The sequence below is a fragment of the Leptonychotes weddellii genome, chromosome 3 (assembly GCF_054177405.1).
Source record: "Leptonychotes weddellii isolate Sample4059 chromosome 3, ASM5417740v2, whole genome shotgun sequence".
In the NCBI taxonomy this organism is placed as follows: Eukaryota; Metazoa; Chordata; class Mammalia; order Carnivora; family Phocidae; genus Leptonychotes; species Leptonychotes weddellii.
Window position 1 is genome coordinate 118738817 of NC_138371.1, and position 25855 is coordinate 118764671.

General features: G+C 47.0%; 1 long non-coding RNA gene across 5 annotated transcripts in view; it reads right to left on the minus strand.

Annotated features, from left to right (window-relative positions):
- LOC145720627 (uncharacterized) overlaps positions 1-22531 on the minus strand; it is a 177213-nt gene extending 154682 nt beyond the window's left edge. For all 5 annotated transcript variants that reach the window (XR_014143737.1, XR_014143735.1, XR_014143733.1 and 2 more), the window contains exons 1-2: positions 20049-22531; positions 15664-15739 (exon numbers count right to left, since the gene is read on the minus strand). This is a non-coding gene — a long non-coding RNA (uncharacterized LOC145720627). The remainder of the gene's footprint in view (positions 1-15663; positions 15740-20048) is intronic.
- Between the last annotated feature and the right edge of the window lie 3324 nt (positions 22532-25855).

Below are 25855 nucleotides of genomic sequence, written 5' to 3' on the forward strand. Positions count from 1 at the left end.
CCTCTGCCTGCCGCTCCCCCCTGCTGTGTGCTCTCTCTCTCTCCTCTGTCTCTCTGTCTCTCTCTCTGTCTCTCTCTCTCTCTATCCCCAAATAAATAAAATCTTAAAAATAAAATAGGGTTTTGGATAAGAAAACGTTAACTTAGACAAGAAGGTAGAGAGAGAAAGCACAGTGCCCGGCAGGCACATAACATGGGTCCAGCATCTGCAAGGAGTTAAATTCAGCCAGGGTAGAGGGGTGTGGAAGAGGCATGACCAGCGAAGGGGCCACTGGGGTCAAGCAGACACAAACCATGCCTAGCAGTTTGGACACAATTCACTGGGTGATGAGGAGCCATTGGAAGTTTCGGTGGTGGATAGAAGATGGGTCAAATGGGGGAAAGACTGCTGTTTAGATTATTTCCTCACTTAGCCAGGCTCAAATACCAAAGCTTAATAACACCAAGTCAGTGGCTTTGGCACCATGTTCCTTTTTTTAAGTAAGAAAAAGTTTAAAGTTTCTAATACACATGGAAATCTGTTGACAATTTTAATCGGACGGCCATGGCCATGGTGCTGTGACTTAATGACAGGGTCCTCTGCCAGTAGAAACAAAGAAGGTGCTGTTGCTGGCATGATTCAACTCTGCTTTATTTCGTTATTTCACAGATCCTCTTCGTTTTGTTAAGTTCAACTTCGTACAAGCTAGGATCTTCCTGATGGATTCTTCAAGTCATTCTAGGACAATGTATTTTTAGCTCCAAAGTGCGGTTGGCTGCTCACCCCTTACCAGGCTAAATACCTCCCGCCGAAACCCCAGGCTGCCTTCCTGATGCAGCCCTCCATGCCTGCCGCGCTCCAGGAGCCCAAGTTAGACTGTAGGCCTGCCACGTGGCTGCCTCAATCCATGCATACGCTCACACGCTTTCCCCAGCCTTCCAGTAAGAATGGCCTTCCTCCGGCCTCATCTCTCATTCTCCAGTTTTTCTGATTCTCTAGGCTCAAGTGGCCGAGCTTGAACCTTCTCTGCTGGAAGAACTGTCTCCTCTCTGAGCATCCAGATAGGTGTCCTCTGTTGGACTGTCTTCTAGAGTTTGGCTTGCGTTAGAGTCACCTGGGCACAAATCTGCGGCGTGAACTCCTTCAAGGACACGCACTGATCTCTGTCAATTTTGTCTCCCATATTTCTAGGTTTACACTGAACAGGGCTGCTTTTCTGTATTCCAGAAAGTGTGCTCTAATAACCACAGACCACAGGGACGCTCCAACTCATAAGAAGAGCGGGCACCAGAGCTACCACTGAGAGCTACAGTGGGCGCTTATTATGGACCAGGCACTGAGTCGAGATTTTTCATATATATATATTTATATGTGTGTATACACACACACACACACACAGATATAAATGTATGCATGTATATATGTTATGTGTATATGTGTGTGTTTACATATGCGTGTATATTGTGTATATAGAGTTGAGAATATCTATATAGGTACACAGTCCACTAATCCCATTTGGCAGTATTATCATCTCTAAAAGAGAGTCACAGAGACGTCCGGTGAAGACTGCAGAGCCCAGGAGGCCGTGCGAGGCCATCTCTCGCCAACAGGGAAGCCCGCGCATGCGCACACACGAAGCACCGCCCTGCATCGCCCCCACCCCGCTCCCCAGGATGACTCGGATTAAGCTGGCGTGAAGCCTTCAACTCCCCTTGAGCCTTCACTGCCAGCCCTAATGGAAAGCCAGAATGGGTGTGGGCGGCACGGGGAAAAAATAACTTTAGAATCTTATGGAGTCCCTGCTTTGTGGCAGAAAAAAGAAAGACGAGTCCGTGACAGAGGTAGGGCAAGAAAGGTAGGAGAATCTGGGAGACAGAGCCGGTAGCAAGGTAGTCGGAAGCTTGGCTCGGTACCTGCAGTGTTAACGCTAATGAGCGGTCTCCTATACTGGCCTAAAAGCTCCGTGAGGGAAGAAACCATTACCCTGGGGTTCACCGCTGTATTCCTTGGGTTTAGCACAGCTTCTAATCATAATAGTAACAGTCACCAGTATTTGTTGAGCACCTACACACACTGACCTGGCATTGTTCCAGACACATGCTCCATATTACCTTAGCTCATCTTCGCAAAAACTTATAAGGTAAGGTAATATCAATCCCATTTAACAGGTGAAGAAACTGAGCCCCTGAGAAGCTGCATAACTTAACCTGCGCCACATGTAGACGACAAGTGAGGGCCGGATGTGAACACAGATGTTATGACCCTGGAAATGCCTTTAACCTTCATGGTGTACCTTCCCATGGTATACGAATCAGCCACCTAAAAAGTATCCACTGACTAAATCATGACTAAAGAAGGGGTGATCAACAGGGCCAGGGCTGGAGAAGGGTAAAGAAGTATTAGAATGGAAAAGGACCTTTGGATTTGGCAGGTAAAAGGGTGCTGGTGGCCTTCGAGACAGCATGGTGGGAGCCCTCTCTCTGTCCCTAGGCAGGCTGGAGCACCCAAGATGAGGGTCTCTTCTGGGTTGGTGTTTAGGTCCTCAGTTGCTAGCACATGCCTGGCACCGGGTCTGCGCTCAGGCATGCCTGCTATGGCAGGTGGCCCCGCATCCCTGACCCTGGCTCCCTCTCATGTGTCCCACTGCCCCCATTTATGAGCAAAGGACATAACGAGAGTTGAAGCTACTGGGAGTGACAGAAAGTTACATTCTTGGCCCCACAGGGATGTCAAAGAGAGGAAATGTTAAAGACAAAAACCCAAAACTCTCGGTTTATAACTTTGAACTGGGGCTGGGGGGAGAGGTGAGGCTGGAGGGGGACCAGCTTTCATTGGCTGCAGCTACCACATCAAAAATAAGTAAAACATGAGAACTGCAAACCACATGAAGGGAGAGAGGACCAACCTCAGTGAGCCTCTTAACACTGAAGAAGCTTCTTGTTAGAACTGAAGCCTCCCAAATGAAAAACAAGCACCATTTTTCTTGATGGTTTAAATCACTTCAAAAGAGACTCACAAGCCCAAAGAGATAAAGCCCGGCTTCGATGAGTACCCCACCCCACTTCCTTGCCGGCTTCTTCCACCACACTTGGCAGGAACTAGACCCCACTGAGCAGCAGGCCTGGGGCGGAAGGGAGCAGGAGAGAGGGAAGACCCTGGCCGCTCTCTGCACGTTACTATGATTTGCATATTGTAGGACCTGGACCCAGATGGTGAGCAGGGAGGTGTCACCATGCCCCATATCTGTGTGGCCAGCCAGCTGGACCACTGGACTCAGCCACACTCAGCTCCAGGATCTCAGTGAGGAGCACCACCATCTATTACCCCAGAAAGAAATTTTATATTGGGCCTAATGGATTTTCTGTGTGTTCCTTTCTGACCATGGAGAGACCTCCCATGAAGACCAGATATGTCCACAAGAAGGTCACACCTCTTGCAGGGAAAATGTGATCCCAGCACAACCTTGGTTCCTGGTGGCAGAGAGTTAAAGGAAAGCACCAGAAACCAGGCAAGCTAGCGGGGAGCAGACTAGCCGGAGCTCAGTATGTTGGCACTAATGGAAGCAAGCCGTGTATAGGCAGCACAAATCAAGAGAGCATTTCAAAGTCACTTACACTTGGCATTCAAGAGCATTTTGGTGCTTATATTTAATTGTGGGTGTGTTTGGTATTTCTGTAATTCACAACACATGAGGCCACAGTGTGAGAACCCGAAGCAGTAGGAGGCAAAGAGCCATCCAGTTTTCCCATCCAACTCCTGCTCTATTAGCGCTTGCCTAGGACTCGATACTGGGGGGTGATGGCCCACATTCCCAGCTGATGAAAAGCAGCCCAGGCATCTGCTTTAAGGGAGCAGTCTTGGCTGAGCTCAGAGGTCTCCTGCTTTCTACCAGGAGGGAAAGGAGCAAGGAACCAATGGACTGGCTCAAAAGCCCCTGTTTCCTTAGAGTGAGCCGGTATAGAGGAGAAGCTATGGCTGAGACCAAGAGAGGGTTGGAAGCCCCCTAGATACCCCATGTGAAGTGGGTCTGCTGGCGGGGGAAAGGCCGGAGGCCTCCCTTGCTTTCTGTATACGTAGCACTCTGCCCGGAAGAGGCAGTACATCCGGGCAGCCCTGAAACGCTGGCCAATGACAGGGCCTCGCCCCTGGAGGTGAGCTCAGTGTGCTCCTAAGGATGGTCACTTCAAGTGGGAGGGAGGGATGGTACGCGCAGAATTGAAATGTATGACACGTACAAAGCATGTAGCTCACTTCTGGGAACTTCAGGGTAGATTGGGTAGGCTGCAACAAAATAAATGAAATGCATGTGTACAGAGAGGTAGGGAGATTAGAGAGAAAAGTAAAAAGGGAACAAAAGTAAAATAGCGGATGTTAGTTTCTGCAAACAAATGAAGGTACATAAGTAAGCTAAATGGATTCCTTAAGGCAGTGGTTTCCCAAAATCAGCTCCCTATTAATGGCAGAATGAAACAAACTGTGGCTCATCCATAGTGAATTACAGAGGAAAAGGGAGGACAATGTTCATATGCATCTTATGTATAGTGAAGATACACGTGTGACATATATTTGTCCGTTTAACAAGCACAAATGTGCTTTCCCAGTAAAGATGGTCATCATGGCCTTTATTTTTTGAAATGATGGTAGAAGTAGATGAGAACTGTTTTTTAACCATCTTCCTTGGCCAAAATCAAAAAGTGGACAACCTTGCAACCAATCATATATTTTTTTTCCAACTTCACTTATCTCTGAAATGAAATGTCCTAGACCTGCTAACCTACGACATGGAAGTACCATATAATTTCTTTTTAAATTTCAAGACTCTTGGACTACCGCAGATTTTTATTACTTTTTTTCTTTTGACAGTGACCATCACATAGGTTACAAGAAAAGCGGACATTCAGAAGGGCATACTGTGTGCCAGCAATCACACCAGACTCTTTCTGGTAATTCAAGTCATTAAACTCACACTACATAATTGTCTGATAGAAATTATTTAACCGAAACAGAAGCTTGATCTCTGGAACAAAACCGCATGATGGTGAGGTCAGGATTCAAACTGAGGCCTGTCTGACTTGGAAGCCCACAGTATTTCCTACCCCATGTCCTTGGTTATTACTGAGAGGCACACATCACTGGGCCTGAAAGAGACCTTGGGTAGCCTCTCCTCTAGCCTCTGATTTCACAAAAGAGGAGACGAAGTGGAGGTTTGGTGACCTTCTTGCCCCAGGCTTGCTCAGTGAACTTGGCAATGGATCTGCGCTGCAGCTCCGTGGCTCAAACCCTCCCACCCCCAGCTCGCTCTGAGGCCCCCATGCTTTCACAAGCACCACTGTGCCCTCCTCCCGAGCCCCGAGGCCCTCACCCACGGGGGGCAGGGACAGCTACCCTCAGTGCCACCCAGACCCAGGCTAAGAATAGTGGACACCTTCCAGGGCCCACCAGCTCTGGATGCAACTCCAGGCCTGCCCTGGAGGCCCACCCTGCACAACACAGCGGCTGAGAGCCAATCGGCTCCTCCGGGCAACAGGCAATGGCCTCCACCCAGCTCAGGCCATGCCCCGAGGGATGGGAGCCACAGGGACAGAAGGGCATTGTGTGTGGGAGAGGGAGGGAGCCTGGGGAGGAATGCACTGGGCAGTTTCTTCCTCTCACAGAGCAGGCCTCAGCCAGCTGTCTAGCGGTCAGAAAAGGAACCTCCGTCAAGGGGCTGGACGCCCACCATATAGGACAGGAGACCCACACTGATTGATGGAGTTATTAGATTTCCCCGAAGGATAAAGAGCTTCATTTAGCCCGCATTGTGTCACTTGATACAATGCCCCTGAGTACAGAGACGCTGCCTTATCACACATTCTCTTTGATTCCCTTCAAATAGGGACATTTAAAAAGAGTCCGATAACATTTTTCTGAAAGGAACCCCACCTCCTTTTTTTTTTTTTTCCAAAGAAGAGGATGAGAATCATTTGTCTCCAAAAGGGGGCCCTCCTAAAGAAGCTGCCGGAGGAGCAGAAACCATTTTAATAGCATCTTCTCTTTGCTGAATTGTGTCTTCATTTTACACTGCGGCTTTATTCTCTGCCCCTTTGACACAGCCAGCTGCCTTTCACATTCCAGCTCAGAAACAGGCTGGCTTCAGGCTGTAACAGGCACCAGCTTCCAAAGCCCTTTCTCCAGATGACTCACGTTAGCCTGTGTGAGCCTGCGAGCCCATAGCTGTAATTCCTAGACCTTTGTTTCCTTTGCGAAGCACATTTGTGTATGCGCAACGCCAAGTGCAAAAACAATGTCTACCTACAGACCCGGCCTTACAATGGAGTAAAATAATTAATTACACAGTGGAATGTCTGGTTCATATCTCGTTCAGGTTCATCCTGTTATCAACTCAGCAGACAGAGGAAGTGACATCATGCGCCCCAGCTCCCCTTTGAAGCTGGAGGTGCACACCAAGACATTGTATGTCGCACTGCCTTCTGGGCAGGAAGCATCACGCTTGGACTTTCTGTTAAACTGTTTTAGGGAAAAAAAAAAATAGGTTGAGCCATCAGTTTCTTAATTGGAATTTTGAAGCCCATTGCTCGAATGGTGAAAAAGGCCTCTTGTGAATTCCGCTCTTGGCCAGGAAGGTTACAAAAGCGGGGAGATACGTTCTCCCAAGTGTCTTGAAATTTAAATCCTTTTGTACAAAGCACAAATATGCAGGGGGGCAAATGCTCAATTGAGCAGGTTTTCACGGAACCAGTGAAGCAAATCTGTCTCTAACACTAGCCACCCGTGTGTCTCTCTTTGCCCGAGTGTTCCAACCCCCCCGCCAACCCGGTCTGTTGGCTGGCGGCTTCTCCACTCCTGTGTAAACGTGTTTTATAAGCTGGTTATCTTGGGTTTTTGTCCGTGAGTGACGGCTCTGGGAACTCTCAGTGTGGATCTGAACAGCATGCAAAATCATTTTACTTTTAAGACAAAAGACATTAGCTTCCCGTAGCTTTCCTAGCCATCTCTATTTCTCTTCCCTTCCCATCCTGCCTTCCCTCCTCCCCTTCCCCTCCCCATGGCACTAAATAAAATGCTTAGAAAATGAAGGGCACAGCTGCCCTTTCTTCCCATTAAAACAATCAAGAATGATGGTGAATTTAATATATTTGATTAGAGAAACTCCAATTTGGTGCACTTGAATCAGCTGCCTTTGTCTTCAGCTCCGACGGCCCGATTTCAGTGGAATGTCCTCTGCCGTCCACTGCCAGCTCACTGGAGCTGGGGAGAAAATTCAGCCTCTGAAAGCATTTGCTTGGCACGCTCAGCGACAGGCTATTTATGCTGTGGAAAATGCCAGGCCCGTTTCTTCCTAATCAGTGGGAGCACCACTTCATTAAATCGTGGTCACTTACTGGTGACCCTCAGGGTTGTAACCCCTGGGGGCCTGTGGTCCTCTTTAGCAATGTTAATTTTTCATGGATTTTATTGCTTTGGGGTTGATATTTGCCATTAAAATTCCAGCCTGAATCCTGTACAAACAGCCCAGGAGGTTCTGGTGCTCTACTTGCATAGAAGAAATTCAGCGAATCATCATCAAATTTACATGTGGAGTCCCTTTCATCCAAAGAACAAGTATAAGCCTAATAAGAAATAAGAAAATGTGTCATAATTTCCCCACAAGGTATTATTAAGAGAGCCTGAAATACTGCCCAAGCAGACCCAGCCTTGCAAGGTGCTCAAAAAGGAATCGATCTCATAGGGAGTTTCCACGTTTGGAGAATGCTGCTTATTTGCACTTAAGGTTTATGGAGACTTTTATGAAGGGCTCTCGTTAAGGATTCTAAATAAATGTATGCTCAACAAATAAGTACAACAGTGAGTTAAGGGTGAGAATTTAAATTACTCTCAAAAACGTATTAAAACTCGATGGAGGGGCGCCTGGGTGGCTCAGTTGGTTAAGCGACTGCCTTCGGCTCAGGTCATGATCCTGGAGTCCCGGGATCGAGTCCCGCATCCGGCTCCCTGCTCGGCAGGGAGCCTGCTTCTCCCTCTGACCCTCCCCCCTCTCATGTGCTCTCTGTCTCTCTCATTCTCTCTGTCTCAAATAAATAAATAAAATCTTTAAAAAAAAAAATAAAACTCGATGGAGTTCACAGAGGTTTCTTGGATAGAGACTGTCCTTGGGATGGTCCAGGTCACGGGGACTGTTAAGTTCATTCTCTACACTTTTATGAAGAAAAAGTCCCACATCTCCTGGTATCCACCCCAAATCGATCGCCTCGCTGAGAGCTCAATGACTTCTCCACCCAGACTCCATGGTAAGAAACCAAAGCTGGGGACCAGAGCCAAGCTAGCAATAGCATCCAGGTTTCTGGGTTCCAACAACCGTGCCCGCTCCGTGAGTCAGCCTGTCAACAACACTGACAAGGTACGCACAGAGCTCCACTAGGCCCAGGGAGAGTGGCACAGGAAGGACGACACCCTGTCCTCGCCAGCCCTGGGCAGGCGTCATGCCAAGTCCTCGGGGGTGGGTGGGTGGGGTGTCAGAGGTGAATGTTTCGCTCCCAGACCAATGTGTGCACCACAGCGTTGCAGACACTGCAAGCCCGAGTCCTCTGAGGAGGCCTGGGCACGCCTTGGCTCCCCACTCCGAGGCCCTCTGGTTATGGGCAAGAAGAACGAGCAGGGCCTTCCAACCACGCCAGTTTCCCAAGAGCAGCACTGGCAGCCAGGCTCAGAGCCACACAGGGAAGGCAGGCCCCCTAGAAGAAGGTTCTGAGCTGGTTGGTGTGAGTGAGCCTCACACTCCTCCACAGGAGCCTGGCATTTTCTAAAACAGAGCCTGGCAGCTAAGACCCACATGGGAGTCGCCAAAATGAGTAAGATAACTTTGGTTGCAAAAACACAACCAGGGGCTGGCTGCCTTGTACCTCCCTTTTCAGTGTAAAAGTCAAGTTTTAAGATTCCTATTGTATAAAAATTAATACGAAAAGAATTTTATATCCTATTATGGCATTGTGTTATAATAATGGAATGCTCTCCCCGCCCAATCTGGCTTTCTGTCCCCCAGACCGTGCCAACAATTATTCAGTTCCTCAGCGTGTGAGTGTCACGGTGGGGACAGCCTCCAGAGACTGAGAGAAAGGGGCAGTGAGTGCTTCAAGCTGGGAAGAAGGGCATCACCGGCCCCCAGTGCCCGGCTGTGCCTCTACGCTCACACCCAGACACACCCAGACACACGCGAGTCACGCCTCCTCCTCTCCTCCTCGGGTCGTCCTACCCTTCTTTTCTCTGAATACTCCCGGGGACCTGCCTGGGAAGTTTGATACAACAACAACCGCAGCTGTATGAGCACATTGTCTTTGATGCAACTCACAATGGGTTCCAGAAAAGGAAAACAAATACTCTTTAAACAGTGGGCTGCATTCTGTTTGGAAATTGAGAGTCCGGGGGCAAAGGGTTTTCCTTGACAGGCCAGAACTGGGGGGCTTGTTTCTGGCCCCCTGCTTCGCTTGGTCACTAGAGCTCGTTTCCCTGAGCATGAAGATTCCACTAGGACTCCGCTGAGTGTACCGCTTGGGAAAGAAGCTGTGAATGAGCGAGGGAAAAGCGGATTTGTTTGTCAGTCATCAAACATCTGAAGGACTCTGAAGGTGGAAATGGCAACAGGTTCTTGCCCGTCATCCCGCAGAAGGGAGCTGGAAGAGAGAAACTTGAGCTGCAGCATGAAGGATTCGGGTTAAACATGAGGCGACTTTTCCAGACTGAGGAATGTTCGGCCCTGAAGAGATCACTGACAGAGGATATGGAAACATTGCTGAAGAGTGAATGTGTCTGGCCTTCTACGTGTGGGGAGGAGGAGAACCCTGAAGTTCGAGAGAGCCCCTGGCTGCTTACGTGGTGATAACAGCGTTTTGTATTGTTTGGAAACTCCTCGTTGTGAGGCTCCCAGCATGACATCTTTTCCTCAGCTCAACTCCCTCAGAGTCGCCCTGTGTGGAGGGAGAGCACTGTGTTTTCATTTCCTTTTGACCAATTCCAGTCTCCCCAGGCTCCTTCTAATCTGCGCTTAGGAAATGCCTCCCCGGGGTCACCTCTTCCTTTCCTGCCCGTGGCACAGAACCACGAATTCCGAAGCTGGAACAATGGCCATTGAAGGTGTGTCTGGTGGAGTTCGTGTTGTTCTCTTCCTTTTTCTTGATAGAATTCATTCAGTTACATGTATGTTTGCAAGCAGCCAGGCCAGTCGTCCTCCACACGAGGGTGATGTCAGCAAACCCAGGAAGCTTTCAGAGCCAAGAAAGCCTCAGACCCAGGAGGAAGCAGTCTGGGATCTCCGTGGCCACAGGGTTCCGTGTGCACAGGATGCGAGCAGGGTGCGCAGAGGGGGTGAGAGCAGGAGGGGCTGCCCTGAGGCTAAAGGCCACCAGCCAGCCACAGCCCGCAGGGATATCAGCTTCGTGAAAGCGAAGTTGGTTACCAAAAAATGGCTACCCGTTTTCCAAGGTACTTTGGGGACACAGGCTAAACGATACCAGTCATCACTGCCTGGCCTGGAGTGAAGCCAAATACAAGGAAGGCAAACCGTCTTTCCTTGGATTGTACTCCTGGCCTGAACCACCTATGTGTGGGCAAGCTCCTGTACCCAGCTTTCTCAATATTCACCCACAGACTCCCAAACCCAGGCCTGGAACAATCTACTCCACTGAACTTGAACCTCAAAACCATCCTAGATGTCTCCCAATGTCCTCCCTCTGCAACGTGCCTCCTTTCTTCTCCATCGCCAATTACCACCACCAAAGTATCTACAACTGCTCCGATGCAGACAGACCAACCTGAGCGTGCTCCCATGTACTCCTTCCCTTATGGGTGACGTTCTACAACAATTCCATTAAATTTACAAATAGAAAAGTTATTCCGATGAGTGTAAATATTTAAGTTTTCATATGTATCTGCATAGCTTTTGTATTATTGACACAGAGTTATAGATAATAAAGGGAGGAATGATTTACATTAGTATATTTATCCAAATTAGTAACTGGTAGTATTGAATTAGGTACTGTACAAATGGAATAGTTGAGCACAGAAACAGTGTCTTACTCAAGAAGTATTTTTATCGCCTGGTAAAATTCCTGTTTCACAGTAGTTGATAAATGCTAGCTGCTGAATCCATGCACAAATCATTTCTTCCAGGCCTCCAACATCAGAAATCCATCAGAGAATTCCAAGAAGGTGAGTAGAAATAAGGGGCAGTGTGTTAGTGTCTCTGGTAAGAAGATCACTTTGTCGGTAGATGAATAAATAGGATTGGGTCCCAAAGATCTGGAGCAAACCCAGGCAAAAAATTCATTGTGAATTTACCTGTATTGCCAGATGTATATGATAAGAAAGACTCGCCCAGCCACTGCCCAGGATAAGGAGACCCAGGACAGCTAAAATAAAAAGGATACACACCAACACAGAGTAACTTGATGGGTAAGCAGCTCACAGAATGTGACTTTCTCCTCCACCCTTTTTCTCAGAATTGTACCCCTTTCAGATAAAGGGGATTCTTCTGGGACTAAGGCTATAGGCCGAGCTTCTGTGCCATTCTGCGGGGGAGGCACGCATGTGTGTGCCCCATACAACCATACAGGTGTCTATGGGTACCTCCCTGCTCCACCCCCTAGAGCACCTGTAGAGAGAACTGGCCTAACGCTCCTTAATAGAAGTATCACTGCTATAGTTAGTATCATCCCAGCACCCAGCACTCTGTGGTGCGTCTAGTAATTGAACTGAATGATAACCATAGAGAAATGCTTAGTAATAACAATCCCATAAGACAGATGGGAAAGACAAATGTGGATGGATACAGAAAAAATAACAGAACAGTTGCCTTAGATTGATAGACCTTTACCAGTGTTAGTAAGAAATTGATGGTGTGGTGTTAGATGCTCCGTTTCAGGCATACTTAATCTATCTTAAATACATGTAGACCTTGCTTCTAGCAACTTTCTTTCAAAACCAAAGGCATATAATTGGAACAACTGAAATATACGCAGAAATTTAAAATCACATTGAAATGTATAAATTATTTTAAAAAGATGGTTAAAAATGCCTATGGCCATGACGACAGTGCCCCAAACCCTTTCTCATTTGAAAGGCAATAACCATGTCTTTGCCAGTTGATGCTTCTATGTTCCCCGGGGGGGGGTGACAAGACTGGAAAAGCAGCCAGGCTACACACTGGCTTCAGTCGACATGGCGAGACAGCATTTGTAAGGGACAGAACATGAGGAAACGAGACAGGATGAGGAAAGGGTACAAATAGGATTGTGTCTCAGTGGAGCGTCTGAGGTTTTACCACCATTGCATCGCCCGAATCCCCAGCAAGCTGATAACGATGAGCCCTTAATGCGTTCGCCGCCTCTGACTTGTGTCGGCCCAGCATGCAATCGTCTAAATGATACCACAACAATGCGAGAGCACACATTAAGCACTTATTGTAATAGCCAGACTGCTGAGCGGGAGCCATGGAAGGGGACGGAGCAGGAAAGACGGAAGTTGTCTTTGACAGCACATGCACATTCCTAGCAAGTCACGGTGTGGGCTGCTGGGCTACGGAGTGACCACAGCAGGGAAATCAATGTACCAAAAGGCTGCTGTGGGGATCTCTCTATTTTCAGGTTAAAAAACATATTAGACCAAGAGTAACATATTAGACCAACATAAACAATAGACTTTGGTGATAATGAGATACCAAGATAGGGTCAACGATTGTAGCCAATGAGCTACTCTGGCACGGGATGTTGATAGTGGGGGAGGAGATATAGGGGAAATCTCTGTACCTTGTACTCAATTTGGCTGTAGGACCGAAAACTACTCTGAAAAATAAAGTCTATTTATACATTAAGAAAGTTCAAAAAGAAGGAGAGATGTATTATGATCCCTACAGTAAACACAGTGATCTTACTTATCGATCAGCCTCATCCAGTGAACAGCGAAAATCACAAGGTGTCAAAATGCAGACGGTTTTCTAGGTCAGAAATCTGGTACAGGTCTCAGCAGACAAAAGTCAAGGTGTCAGTGGGCTTCATTCCCTTCTGGGGGCTCTGGACGAGAATCCATTTCCTACTCATTCAGGTCAGTTGTAGGACCGAGGTCCCCATTTTCTTCATGGCTGTAAACTGAGAAAGGTGTCCAGCTTCTAGAAGTCATCCTATTCCTTGACTCATGGCCCCATTCCTCCATCTTCAGAGCCAGCAATAGTGGATTGAGTGGTCATGCCATATCTTTCTTTTTTTTTTTTCTTAAAGATTTTATTTATTTATATGAGAGAGAGAATGAGATAGAGAGCATGAGACGGGGGAGGGTCAGACAGAGAGGCACACTCCCTGCTGAGCAGGGAGCCCGACGTGGGACTCGATCCCGGGACTCCAGGATCATGACCTGAGCCGAAGGCAGTCGCTTAACCAACTGAGCCACCCAGGCGCCCACACCATATCTTTCTGAGCCATAATCCGGCCTCCTCTTTTACTTATCAGAACTCATGTGATTAGATTGGGCCCATCTGGATCATCTCCCCAACTCAAGGTCCATACTTTAGTCACAACGGCACAGTCTCTTCACCATGTCCGATAGCACATTCCCTGGTGCCAAGGATTCAGGCAGGGACAGCTTTGGGAGACCGTTATTCTGCCTACCACACTCTCCTTACATTATTAATATATGGCCCTGCAGCCATAATGCTTCTGGAACTACCTTCACTAAGTCCTCTTGAACACTTAAATGCTCAATGGACCTCATCCCTCTGCGAGCATTCTGTAGTGTTTGATGTTGCTGTGACCTATTTCTGGAAGCACTTGGCTTCTACTTGCTGCAATACTGCCTGATGTTCTCCTCCTACCCCTTGGGCCATTCATTATTGAATCCTTCATTCATTTCTCCGCTTCACATCTCAGGACATTTTCCTGCTCTCCTCAGCCTTGGTTCTGAATCATAACTGCCTTCTGAGCAGCTTTGCTTGGATGATTGATGCACTCCTTTTCATCCCAAACCTGACCATGTCCTCTTTCTGCATTATGTACCCCATGATGACAGCACCAAATCCCACTCTTCCATAACTGATTCTTAAGAGTCATTCTTTCCTCCTTCTGCCTCTGCCTCACACCCTCAACACAGTCCATCATCATGCCCTGTCTGTCCTAACTCCTGAGTATCTCTTGAATCCACCCCATCCTCTCTATTGCTGCTGTTACTGGGAATGTTCAGGTTCCCCAAAATTGTCCCTAGATTATTGCCCGGCCTCCTGTCCTTGTGCCCTGTCCTACCCACTCCTAGCCGTTCTTTACTTTATCACTAGACACAGATCAGATCTTGTCATCACTCTGTTTAAAAGCATTGGTTGCTGCCCACTGATGAACAGCATCCAATCTAGCCCACGGTAGACACAGACATGCAGGCACACACACACTCCAAGCCTCAACCGAGTGCTAGGCTTATCACCTTTATTGCCCTTCTCCCACTTGTTGTTCATATCCCCCAGAGTGGTCTACAGACGAGCAGCATCAGCATTCACCTGGAAGCACGTTAGAAATATAGAACCTTGGGCGCCTGGGTGGCTCAGTTGGTTAAACGACTGCCTTCGGCTCAGGTCATGATCCTGGAGTCCCTGGATCGAGTCCCGCATCGGGCTCCCTGCTCAGCAGGGAGCCTGCTTCTCCCTCTGACCCTCCCCACTCTCATGTGCTCTCTCTCTCATTCTCTCTCTGTCAAATAAATAAATAAAATCTTAAAAAAAAAAAAAAAAAGAAAGAAATATAGAACCTTGGGATGCGTAGGTGGCTCAGTCGGTTAAGCATCTGCCTTTGGCTCAGGTCATGATCCCAGGGTCCTGGAATCGAGTCCCACATCGGGCTCCTTGCTCAGTGGGGAGCCTGCTTCTCCCTCTGCCCCCTGCTTGTGCTCACTCTCTCTGACAAATAAATAAAATCTTAAAAAAAAAAGAAAAGAAATACAGAACCTCAGGCCCCACCTCAAATCTACTTAATCGGAATCCGTATTTTAGTGAGATCCCTTTTCAAATTCTAGGCACATTAAAGTTTGAGAGACATTGCTCTAGAGCTGTGTTCTCCAGAATGGTAACCTTTTGAGTATGAAAATATCTTCTAGAAATTCTCTTTATTTTCATGTGTAATCTCTTCCATCTTAATCTGGATTTTTGCATGTTTTATGAATCACTGCCCATTTCGGCAAATCATCCCTACCTGTCACGTCCCTGTGCTTTTGCTTTCCTCTGCCTGGAATAATTTTCCCTCTTTCCACTGACTGAAATTAGCTTCTTTACTCTCCAGTTATCACCTCCTCCAGGAAACCTTCCCCATCTCCTCAAATATGTTGTTGCCCCCACCCCACACTCTTATAGACATTCTTATTGAATTATTTTTGCTTGCATGTTCATCTCCCCCATTAGCTTGTGAGCTGCACAAGGATGAAAACCATGCCGTCTCTATCCCTGTGTCCCCAGTGTACAGCAGTCATACATCTTAGTTAAGTAAGTGAATATCTAACTTGAAAACTGCTATCTTTTAAATACCATTTTTCATGTCTCTGTTTAAAACAAGAGAGTTGTCTTCTAATTTCTTTCCTCAGATCGCATGTTCTGGCTGATTTCTAGTTGGCATCACATCAACTGGACAGATAGCTGAAAGTAGACAGGACTTCATCCTCACTCACCTATGACCAATCCAGAGCATGTCAGATCTGCACCCCATGTTCTTTCAGCTCTATGTTTATTTCATGTGGATTTATACTACAAGAAAGAGACAAAGACAGATGCCTGGAATCAAATGTTTAGCATCTTTCACCTTGTACAGACTTTGATCTTCATAAACAAGACCAGGACAACCTCGTAACCCATATGAGCAAAGCCCTCATTTCAAAGAAAAATATCTTGTTTTTCTGTCTGCTCCAGGATAACATTAGCTGACTCTGATCCTAACTAGTAAGCTACTAAAGGGAATTAAGCTCATTAGTGGTGTAGTCTGATACCTTAAAACAAAATGGCAGCTAAAATTTTTCAGATAGGAATATTTCTCTAACTCACTTATAATGAAATTTGGTATGTATAAAAAGGTCAAAGAGGCACATCATTGGACTAAATCCCTTTCTTCATATGCAAACATGTGCCCTATCTGCCACACAGAGTTACTGTGAAGGTCTAATGAGATACTAAATGTAAAAAAGTAGATGCTTTGCAACTCTATATAAATGTTATGTGTGGCATTTTCACTAACAGCACTAATTTTTTTCAAATGACTTTTCAGATTTCACTTCTTCAGGCAAGTGTTTGCAAACCTTCTACACTTTTTCTTTAAAAATATTTTATCTATTTATTCCAGAGAGAGAGAGCACAAGCATGAGCAGGGGGAAGATAAGAAGGAGAAGCAGACTCCCCGCTGAGCAGGGAGCCCGACGCAGTGTCGATCCCAGGACCCTGAGATCATGACCCAAGCCTAAGGCAGATGCTCAACCGACTGATCCACCCAGGCGTCCCCCTTCTACACTTTCTTAAATATCTCTTTTTCTTGTCTTCTTGTTGTTCTTCTCACCCTCTTCTTGAATTTGAGGGGACATATACATCCCCGAAAATAGTAATTCAATAATGTCCACAGTGCAACTGCTTATAGAATACACCTTTGCACTTCACTTATTCAATCTAATTGGGATTTAAATAAATTTTATACTTTTTCCTCCCTGACATTTCATGTACCTGGCACTGTAAAAAATTAAACTTAAAGCCAAAAAGGTGACATGATTTCCTGTGGTCTTAATATCCTTTGCCTGCTACAGCATATGGTCTGCTTTGGATAATACTGGTGTACACTTGTTCGTGTGGCAAGGATAGGTAGGTGGAAGCTAGGAAAAGGACAAGAAATAATCAGAAAGATGGAGACAGAGAGTACTGGTTCTCACTGAGGCCCCACCAGTATCCATTCCATGGTTATCTTCTTTCGAGTACTCAATACAGTGAAATGTATGTCGGATCCACTCAGGATTGAATTCAGCAAACTCTATTCCCTACCAACGCCATGCTGCACCAGCTTCCATTAACTAAAACCGTTAACTAAAATACATAAATATTTGATGCTTGTATATCTGATTAACTAAAAAATAACAAAATAACACCAAAATTCATAACAGACAGAAAAATGATGCCTACTAGAGGTAACATATGTGAGTGAATAGGACAATAGAGAGGGATGCATTTAGACTTTGAAAATCAAGCAAGCCTTCTCAGAGTAGGTGGCCTTTGAGCAGGTTCCTAAAGATGCTGAGGCTCAGGTAGGCAGAGAGGGGGTGGGATTCCCACAAGAAGCAACAGCAGATGAGGGCAGGCACAGGTATGGCAAGGAGCAATCATCTGCACAGGGGAGTGAATTACAGCATGCTGTGTAGGGCTCTGTTATACACCATAAACAGGCTTTGCTAGGCATGGAAAGTAAGTAACTGCTGTTTATTTCTGCTTCTCTCTTTGTATTTGGTAGGGTGAACTGATATATAATTTACATACAGTAAAATTTTCCTTAATGTACTTATTTTAACATCTAGCATAAGGGCGGATGCCTAGCAGAAAGCCTTGCACGAGGCAGATCTTCCACAGACAGTAGAAAGGGGACCAATGGTAGGCTGTTGACAAGGTATTATTTGACTTTATAAACCGTCTTCTTTTTCCATAGGACTTCTTTTCATAAACCACTGAGTTCACGTGCTAGATAATACTGTTGTCCATCTTGATAGCTGTCTGACATTGAGAGGTCCCTGATTTCACCAACTTTCCACTTATTCATTTAGAAATTATTGCATACATGTCAACTCTTTCTCCAGGATCTCGGGGCATCTGGTTTGAAAATAGCAATAGGGAATCTGAATATAAGGTGTGACAGGACATTTGATACTATTTCTCACTTTTTGATGAAGAGACATTTTCTAATTGAAAACTAGATTGTGAGAGGGAGAGATTGGGCTTCTCAGGGGGTATCTTATAATGACTGAGGAGAAAATCCAGCAGTCACTTCATTGCTGGAACCCCATTTTCACATTCATTCTCCCCACTTAGGCTCACACATGCAAAGCAGGTATTATTTGCCTAATTTGATAGATAAGGAAAAGGACTTGAGAGCTGAGTGATTGTTCAAGGTCATGGGCACAACAGACACAGGAAGAAAACTCAAGTTCTAGTTTAAGGCTCTAAAGAGAGCAACCTTACAAGACACTTTTTCATGAAGCTAAAAGAGTTGAAATTACCGTTCAGACACTGCCTTTGATAAATGTACCGTCAAGGCTCGGTTTTAGGAAACAGAAAGTACTCTAGCTATTTTAAAGAGAAGGGGGTTAATACAGGGAATTCTGTGCTTACATCGGTGGAAGGGCTGGAGGGACAGGCTGCAGGTTGGACCTCCAGGAATGACTCCCTGGACTACACAGCCAACCTGGCCCCCAAGAGGAGCTGCCCTCTCCACCCCAAACAGAAGGTGGAGAGTTGGCAGGCTGCCACAGGAACAGCTGAGTTCCAGAACAGAGCTGTGGGGTCTGGAAACTATCAGCATGCTGCTACAATTGCCTTTCTACTCACAGGCTGCGGGTGACTACAGGATAGAATTTTGCTATAGAAAAACAGGGCATCTCTAAGACCCGGGTGGCCAGAAACAGTAGCCAAAGCTGCAGAAATCTGACCTTTTGTCAAATTTCCCCTTTTCATATCTTGCATGGGTGCATCTAATTGGGAAACTCTGCTTTGCTTCCATAACCCTAACTTCAAGGGATTCTGGGAGATACATAGTTGGACTAGATGCCAGATACTCATCTACTATACCCATGACAGGTAAATTCTGACACACTGAGAGGCTCTCCCAGGACAGATGAGAACCAGGATTCTCGGGTTGTGCTTTAGAGGCAGACATCACAGGGCATCCATGTGCAGGTGCAACACATGGTCACACAGGCTTGCACCCTTCAGGTTGTGCACTATTCATAAAGACCGTAAGCCAAATGATCACCCCGGAGCTGTTTGTGCCAGCCTTCTCCAGGGTTGTCCCCATGAGAGCAGGATTTGGTTGCAGCTTCCTTTGACATGGAGAGAAAGCCATGTGTAAGACTAGATTAGAAAGTTACTTAGAAATGGAGGGTCATCCAGGGTACTGAGGCCACGGCTGAGGGTGAAGGTCAAATAAAGGACAAGATGGACTTGAAGGGCTGATCACCATAGGACCAGCCCAGAGAAGTAGGTCAAATATCTTCATCATACTCTCTTAATTGGACTTTAGCATAAACACACCAGAGAATGGAACTATAAGTTATCATCTAAGACAGTCAAAATCAATTATGGTATACTGAGAAGTCTTTGAACTGATTTTCCATTCTGTAAAATAAAAAATAAAAATATATTCTTTTTCTCTACGCATTAAACACACACACACACACACAAACACACAAACACACACACACTGCCAGGCTCTTTTTCATTTTATTATATCCATTATTCCTCATTTGTCTTTCTGTCCAGCTAAACCCAGAATATTGTATTAGGTTTTCACTCTCCAACTTCAATAAAGACATTAAGAAACTAGAATATAGGAGCGCCTGGGTGGTTCAGTCAGTTAAACATCTGCCTTCAGCTCAGGTCATGATCCCAGGGTCCTGGAATTGAGCCCAGCGTCAGGCTCCCTCTGCCCCTCCCCCTGCTTGTGCTCTCTCACTCTTTCTCTGTCAAATAAAGAAATAAAATTCTTCAAAAAAAAAAAAAAAAAGAGAGAAAGAAACTAGAATATATCCAGAAGAGAGCAATTAAAACAGGGGACAAGTCCAGACCCAATGGCATGAGACCATTAGCCTTGGAAGAGAAGCTTACATATCCAGGGGTCCAGCATTACGGAGGATGAGTACAATTTGTTCTATGTGGCTCCAGAAGTAGGAACCTGGATAAATGGCTCAAGGTTACAGAAAGGGAGATTTAGATTCAGTGTAATCATGAGATCCGGCAACAAATGTAACAAGCTACCTACCTACGTGTCTCCTAGGGTATGACATCCCACTCCTAATCACATTTACTATTTGCTCACCTGTTCTGTTGCACAGACTGATTAGATTATTGCCATTTTCCCCAACTGGCCTTGAAGCAACTCCTGGCCACAGATCGCATACTTCCATCTCTGTATCCTCAGCTCTTCCCACAGTGCGTGGCATGTAAGAGGCACTCAGGACAATCTGGACAAAAGAATGAAGAGATGGACAGGGCCCATGGACCCAAATGGCAGCAGCAGAGGACTGGCCCTCCTGCCCAACCCTGTCCCCCAGACAGCGGACTCAGAGCATCAGAGCTGGTGATGCTGAGGGGAACTGCTACCTAAGCCTTGGTTTTGCAGAAATTAAGTCCAGCAGATAAACAGGGACAAAAGAGAAGCTCATGCGGAAGCTCTGAGCCTGGTCTGAGCACAGGTTCCAGGTGGAAGCTGGCGGAGGGGAGAGCGATTAGACAAGTCTGGGCACAGATGCTCTGAGGCTTTCTCAGCACCCATCCACAGCTGCAGAAGAGGCTATTTATTTTGGACAGGGGGTAGCAGCAGAATAGCTCCTGCATATAGAGAGCCCTTTGTTTCCAGATCTTCAAACATTGTCTGCGCATGATCTCACTCAGCCTACCTCTTCCCTGGGAAGAAGCAAGCAGGCGGACACTACCGAAGGCACACCAACCAGCCTGTCTGGACAGGAGGGTGCCAAATGGCTCCTCTCCGGCAAGCAACCACCTTAACAGCCAAGAAAGGACTCTTTCAACCCCAGTGACATCATGGGATGACTTGAAGCCATATCAGTTCCTAGTCCTTGATACTTGTGACTCACTGGTTAATATTGAAATCTGTATCGCTAATGACAAATTAGTGACCTGTGACTCAGGGCTGGACTGAATCAGTGGGGATGGAGGAGTCTGAGCGACAGTTGTGTGTGTGTGTGTGTGTGTGTGTGTGTGTGTGGTCCAGCATAAGGTGTTGACATGAGCCCTGTCTTCTAACATCCACCACACCTCCACCCCCCTCACTAGCTCCCAGAAGGCCCAGGACTGTCATTCCAGTTTGACTGCTACTAAAGTACATCAGCTGCTAGTCAGCACTCGCCTGTCACCTTATTTATAACAGCCCTGGAATGAAGCTGCCCGTCCCTGCCCTGCTTCCGCCCCCTGCCACTCCAGCTCACGGTGTGTGACTCTCTCTTTAATGCCTTCCAGGCTTAGCTTGTCAGGTCAATGGGCACAGCTGTCCCACCTCCCATTCCTGCCTGCTTTATACCCCAGGGTCCCGCTTGCAACCTTCCGTTCTCCCAGGAGCAAATCTAGCAGCCCCAGGCTGTAGGTTCATGAGTGCGGATGAGGAAGGTTTCTCTGTTGATTCACAGGAAGAGTATTCATACCTTTGGCTTCCTGTTTTTGATGAACCAAGTAAAAGAAAGTGGTTTTTTAAATATAATTGGCCCCAAATAGTAGCTTCTAAAGAAGCACATAGACACTGCATGTTGATTAAGGACCTGTCGCTGACGTCACCGAAGATGGCAACCCACCTTCAAGTCGAGGTGCCAGGGACCACCCATGACACGTGACTAACGCTGGAGCAGCCATGCTTCTTGGAACAAAAGATGTGACCGTTTTTAGGAGAGGAAGTGAAGAAGGGTGTCTTCAACCGAAACCCCAACAGACAAAATGTGTGCAAAGTGAGTGAGTGGGACGTCAAATGAACCGTGAGGGACTAAAGGGCTCTCACTCCTGTTCCAGCATATGGGCGCTTTCTCCCAACACCCACCTACCAAACTGCCTGAGTTGATCCAAAGACAGGGGGCAGGGAGGCAGTTAGCTGGCATCCGAAGTGGTCAGAGGATGGAAATGCAAATTGTAATCCCCAATCACCTCAGGCTGAAAGAACTACCATCTACGTAGCATCAATTACTTTAGGGGGCAAGGAAATAAAAACCAAGGCAGTCTGCACCCCCGGTTGTGAGCACATTGGGGTAAACTGACTGGGGGCCGTCGCTGGAAGTGACAAGACCCTGCCCAGCCACCAGCAAGGCTAAGGGAACCAACATCCCAGCAACCTGCATCCATTCAGGCTCTGACTACGAGATGTAAGGTAGCATCTGGACAAGCGTGCCTTGCTATGTGTGCTTGCAGTGTTCCTCCTCATAGAGCTCTGGCTGCCCTCAGAAATGGCATGAATATTCAATTTAGTGAGCCCACACACAGTAGGTGCTCAGCAAATAACAAGCCTCTTCTCTCCAGACTTTATCATATAGCTCTTCAGAACACGGACTTTGGCCACTACCATCTGGCTCTGCTATTTATTAACTGCGCAGCCTTGTGCAAACTACTTTAACAGCCTAGACCTCTTTCCTTACCTGCCTTGTATGGTTGTTGGGATGAATTGACTTAATTTACATAAGACAAAGCCCAGCCCCTAGTAAGTGCTCAATAAATGGCAATAAATATTTTTATTCCGTGACTCTCCAACTGGGACCATGCTACATCAGGGCATCATCAGTCTTCATATTTTGTAGTAGGTCTGTGTATGTGCACTTGCCCAAACACACGGGCCTAGGAAGTTCATGGGGCAAGAGCTCTTTCTTACTCATTTCTATATTGGCACCGTGGAGCATGGGGATTGGCACTTAGCAGCCGCTGAAGAAATGACTATTGCTTAGCACATTTGGCACCCAGAGTGCCGTGCCCACAGCCAATGTCTGTCTGTCAGCACACCGCTGTCTGTCATCAACACTTTTGGTTCCAACCATAGGCTGTCTGCTCTTAGTCTCAAGCTCATGAACCTGGGAGAGCCACCTTCAACTGCAAAGCTTGGGCCCCATATTTTGAAAAGCTTGGGACCCTGCCACCGAAATTCCAAATCAGAGCTCTGGGGGTGGCTCCCTGGAATCTGCCATTTCACTCAGGCCCCAGGGGATGCGGAAGCCCATGGAAGATGGGGGAAATGGCCACTGGGTGGGCCTGCAGGCAGCAAGCAGAGCTCAGCGGGCCACAGGCAACCTCGGAAACAGGCAAAGTTTCCTTTCCAACCTCTACAGAAAGAAAGCTGTGATTCTCTCCCCTGCAAGAACAAAGGTGACACCAGCTGATCTCATGGTTAACACCTGCATGAAGAGATAATCACGCAGTGAGCAATGTCTTCCAACACAAGAGAATGCAGCACTTCCTTTCTCAAATTCTGTGGGTTCTAACAAACCCCGTGATCCTCCAAGATCCAGCCCAGGGCTTAGACCCCTTTCCAGTCTTCAAGGAGGAGGAAGAATTCGGCATGTTCTGGGCCCCTACTATGTGGCAGTCTCTGTGCTGGGAAGCACACCCAAGAAGGATGATTTAGCATCAGTTGAATTTAGTCAGACTTAAACTTCATATTCCCACAGGGTACAATTTATTCTTTTTCTTTCTGAAGAACACAGGAGGTTAAACTAAAAACCTACCAGTTAGTAGCTGCATTACAGGTTACGTTTCCATTAGAGCAAGGGGGATTTAGAGCTGTCAGCTAGGGCTGCGTTCGTGTAAAATGCATCATTAAAGCAACCAAAGCCCCGTGTTCCACACAGAGGAATCACCACAGCAACAGTGAGCAGATGCGCTCAGAGATGGACAATGAGAATTGCCAAGGCACTCATTAAGCTCTTAGTGGAGTTGTATCTAAAATGTCCTGACCTACAGCACTGCATGGGGGAGAGCCACCGACTTGGCAGGTCAGGTGGCAGGGGACGGACAACGTGTGCTTTTGTGGGGGGGTGGGCCTCTGGGGAAAGACGACAGAAGTGTCCACTCAGCCGAGGCAGATGTCCAGCAAAGCATGTGGAGGAGAGGCGCCTCAGATTTAGGAGATGCCACGTGGACCGTGGACAAAACACCTACATAAAACCCGTCACCTGACCTTTTTTTTTTTTTTAAAGATTTTATTTATTTGACAGAGAGAGACACAGTGAGAGAGGGAACACAAGCAAGGGGGAGTGGGAGAGGGAGAAGCAGGCCTCCCGCGGAGCAGAGACCCCGATATGGGACTCGATCCCAGGACCCTGGGACCATGACCTGAGCCGAAGGCAGGTGCTCAGCAACTGAGCCACCCAGGCGCCCCCGTCACCTGACCTTTAACTCAGGGCATCAGTAGCCCTTTGCTCTACATTCCAGATGGCTCGAGCAAGAGCAGAAGCCCGAGCTTGAGGCCACACTGCCCAGAGCTGCCTATCTAGGGGTGCTCATGGCCCTAGGCACCGTCCACCTGCAGAGGGGGCTTGTCACAGCCAGAACGCCTGGGCTCCACCTCCTCCCCCAGTGCAAGCCTGACAGAAGGTCACATGAAACAGTGGCTATTTGGAAGGCTCTAGCTGAATCCTTGAGACAAGGATGGGAGGGCCATGCCAACCTCCCTGAGCTCCCCTCGTCCCCCACCCCTGCACGCACCCACTGTGCTCTAGTCACACTGGACTTCGGACAATTCCAGTACACACAGAGTGGCTCCCCACAACAGACTCTGCATTTGCTCTTCACCCCGCCTGGAACAATCTTCCCGTTTCTGCCATTCCTCGAAAAGGCCCTCCCTCAGCTCCTTTTTAAAATTCTTTCCTATTCTGGGACACCGTAGGCATATAATCTTTGTGACATGCCACACCATGCAATGGTGTAGTGACTCCCACAAGAGAACTTTCTATCTGACCACAGTAATAGTCCAGGGTGGTTCCATGTTGGGGAGAAAGGGGTCAGGAGCATGGGGAGTGCTGCTCATCACAGTCCTTCAGACACCGGGGCTCAGGGAGGTGCTGTTGTCTCCTCCATGTGGTTTCCAAAGTCTCCCTAGAGGTCATCACCTCCCTCAGTCAGAGGAAAGAGTCTGGGGGGGTGGTGTATGAAAATTTTAATAAGTAGCACACACCATTTCCACTCACAGTTCAATGGCTGGCACTCAGTCATACGCCTGGACTTACTGGTAAAGGAGAGTGAGAATCTGGTCCAGCTGCATATGAGGAAGGAAGGAAGATGGTTTGGGGAGCAGCTGCCCAGCCTCTGTCATGTCTGCCCTCCCTTCTGCCTTCATGTTTCATAGAAAAAGTCTCCCTCTTCCTATCCAGGGCCAAACCTTCTACCTCTGCTTTGCATCTCATATCTTTCCACTTCTTTTAGTTTCTTTCTTGCTAATTTTCCTTTTCCACATCTGTATTTTCAACCTTTTCCTCTCTACTTGGGTTCTTTCCTCAACTTACCCCTTTCACTTGCTAAGGCCACCAACAAATCTCATACTCTCACATCCACTTTGGGAGCCAAGTCTTTATCTTTCTCGAATACCCTGGGAGCTGACACTATGGATCTCTCCCCTCTCTTTTAATTCCTCTTCCTCATCTTTAGTGATAATGGCATGATACCTTCCTCCTGACCCACACTTTCATGGGTTTTTCTCCCTAGTCTACTTTGAGTCTCCCCTTCTTTCTTTTACTTCTTATGTTTTGCCCCCCAGTTTCTGCCTTTTGCTTCTTTTACCATCCCATGTTGATTTCACCTACAGCCATAGTATCAACTTTTATTTATACTCCCGTGACTTCCAAATCCATATGTCTAAGTAAGAACTCCCTGCTACACTCCAGCCATTATACCCAGCCACCTACATGTGTTCCATGGAGGACATAAGACATATTTTGATGAAGGATTTAAATATCAAAGGGAAAATATAGGTAGGAAAACCATAAATTAAGAGATAGCCCACATAATCCACATAGGGATTGCTTTACAAGTTGAGTTATCCCTACATTCACATCGGCCAGTTCAAAGAAGCAATATGACAGTTGTCGGATTCACCACATTAGGTAAAAGCATTTTATCCATTAGATAAAAGCAAACCACATA